This window comes from Atractosteus spatula, chromosome 1, assembly GCF_055471065.1.
Source record: "Atractosteus spatula isolate fAtrSpa1 chromosome 1, fAtrSpa1.hap1, whole genome shotgun sequence".
Taxonomy (NCBI): Eukaryota; Metazoa; Chordata; class Actinopteri; order Semionotiformes; family Lepisosteidae; genus Atractosteus; species Atractosteus spatula.
In genome coordinates, this window is record NC_142706.1 from 48,921,482 (window position 1) to 48,923,981 (window position 2,500).

At 50.4% G+C, this 2,500-nt stretch overlaps 3 non-coding genes across 3 annotated transcripts; all 3 read right to left on the reverse strand.

Moving 5' to 3' along the window:
• Positions 1-194: 194 nt before the first annotated feature.
• Positions 195-301, reverse strand: LOC148841177 (U6 spliceosomal RNA). The gene has a single exon (XR_016092626.1). It is a non-coding gene; the product is annotated as a U6 spliceosomal RNA (small nuclear RNA).
• A 761-nt stretch (positions 302-1,062) lies between these two features.
• LOC148841178 (U6 spliceosomal RNA) lies at positions 1,063-1,169 on the reverse strand. Its single transcript, XR_016092637.1, has one exon. It is a non-coding gene; the product is annotated as a U6 spliceosomal RNA (small nuclear RNA).
• Positions 1,170-1,930: 761 nt separating this feature from the next.
• On the reverse strand, positions 1,931-2,037 carry LOC148841179 (U6 spliceosomal RNA). The gene has a single exon (XR_016092994.1). It is a non-coding gene; the product is annotated as a U6 spliceosomal RNA (small nuclear RNA).
• Positions 2,038-2,500: the final 463 nt, after the last annotated feature.

The following is a 2,500-nucleotide window of genomic DNA, read 5'->3' on the forward strand; positions in this document are numbered from 1 at the left end:
ATCAAGTACTGTTTTCCTCACCCAGCCCCAGAGCAGAGGCCTAGAAACTTCATTCCAGCCCTTTACTACCAGCTTTGAATGCCTACAAATACAACAAAACCAAAGATGGTGATGCACACATGGTAATGTACATTAAACCAAGTTCGAAGCGCTAAGCAGTGGTGCTGGGGAGTGGTCTACTAAGAAGCTAGCTCCAAAATATGGAACGCTTCACGAATTTGCGTGTCATCCTTGCGCAGGGGCCATGCTAATCTTCTCTGTATCGTTCCAATTTTAGTATATGTGCTGCCGAAGCAAGCACAGTTAGTGGGGGCCGATTGGCTGTATATGTGCCACGTCAACTGGGAGGTGTTCACTTACGTGGTGTGTTGTGTGAAGGCGGGTAATTTAAGCTATGTCTTCCGTATCAAACTTTTACCTTCTGAATTAACTGTTCACGCCTTTGTCATACATAGCTTACCATTCAGAGCTGGTGGTGTTTCTCAAGGCCCGACTTTTGAAAAGAAATTGCTCTTGGTATGATGCAGAGGAGCACCCTGGGAAACGTCTGCGGCATCCTATTCAGCACACAGCCGTTGGACGGCCAGTGGCAAGAGACACAAAGGAGAAGGCGGAACTTCCCCTAAGCAGGCCACGCTCTGAGGAAGGAGGGGGAAGGGAGCAAGTCACAACTATGACCAAGGAACACAGAGTGACTGGCTCCCACGGTCATCTCCAGAAGCCGCAAACACCCAAAATTCACAGCAGAGCGGGACTCAAGCACCCAGCCTGCCCTCACACCGATTAACCGTGAGGATGAGGTAGCAGTGGACTTTGCGGCAGAGACCATGCCAGGTGAAGACACCGCACGCATCTCAATCGTGCTCTGATCAAGTACAGTTTTCCTCACCCAGCCCCAGAGCAGAGGCCTAGAAACTTCATTCCAGCCCTTTACTACCAGCTTTGAATGCCTACAAATACAACAAAACCAAAGATGGTGATGCACACATGGCAATGTACATTAAACCAAGTTCGAAGCGCTAAGCAGTGGTGCTGGGGCGTGGTCTCCTAAGAAGCGAGCTCCAAAATATGGAACGCTTCACGAATTTGCGTGTCATCCTTGCGCAGGGGCCATGCTAATCTTCTCTGTATCGTTCCAATTTTAGTATATGTGCTGCCGAAGCAAGCACAGTTAGTGGGGGCCGATTGGCAGTATATGTGCCACGCCACCTGGGAGGTCTTCCCTTCCGTGGCGTGTTGTGTGAGGCCGGGTAATTTAAGCTATGTCTTCCGTATCAAACTTTTACCATCTGAAATAACTCCTCACGCCTTTGTCATACGTAGCTTACCATTCAGAGTTGGTGGTGTTTGTCAAGGCCCGACTTTTGAAAAGAAATTGCTCTTGGTATGATGCAGAGGAGCACCCTGGGAAACGTCTGCGGCATCCGATTCAGCACACAGCCGTTGGACGGCCAATGGCAAGGGACACAAAGGAGAAGGCGGGACTTCCCCTAAGCAGGCCACGCTCTGAGGAAGGAGGGGGAAGGGAGCAAGTCACAACTATGACCAAGGAACACAGAGTGACTGGCTCCCACGGTCATCTCCAGAAGCCGCAAACACCCAAAATTCACAGCAGAGCGGGACTCAAGCACCCAGCCTGCCCTCACACCGATTAACCTTGAGGATGAGGTAGCAGTGGACTTTGCGGCACAGACCATGCCAGGTGAAGACACTGCACGCATCTCAATCGTGCTCTGATCAAGTACAGTTTTCCTCACCCAGCCCCAGAGCAAGGGCCTAGAAACTTCATTCCAGCCCTTTACTACCAGCTTTGAATGCCTACAAATACAACAAAACCAAAGATGGTGATGCACACATGGCAATGTACATTAAACCAAGTTCGAAGCGCTAAGCAGTGGTGCTGGGGCGTGGTCTACTAAGAAGCTAGCTCCAAAATATGGAACGCTTCACGAATTTGCGTGTCATCGTTGCGCAGGGGCCATGCTAATCTTCTCTGTATCGTTCCAATTTTAGTATATGTGCTGCCGAAGCAAGCACAGTTAGTGGGGGCCGATTGGCTGTATATGTGCTACGCCAACTGGGAGGTGTTCACTTACGTGGTGTGTTGTGTGAGGGCGGGTAATTTAAGCTACGTCTTCCGTATCAAACATTTACCTTCTGAAATAACTCTTCACGCCTTTGTCATACATAGCTTACCTTTCAGAGCTGGTGGTGTTTCTCAAGGCCCGACTTTTGAAAAGAAATTGCTCTTGGTATGATGCAGAGGAGCACCCTGGGAAACGTCTGCGGCATCCAATTCAGCACACAGCCGTTGGACGGCCAGTGGCAAGAAACACAAAGGAGAAGGCGGGACTTCCCCTAAGCAGGCCATGCTCTGAGGAAGGAGGGGGAAGGGAGCAAGTCACCTCTATGACCAAGGAACACAGAGTCACTGGCTCCCACAGTCATCTCCAGAAGCCACAGACACCCCAAATTCACCGCAGAGCGGGACTCAAGCACC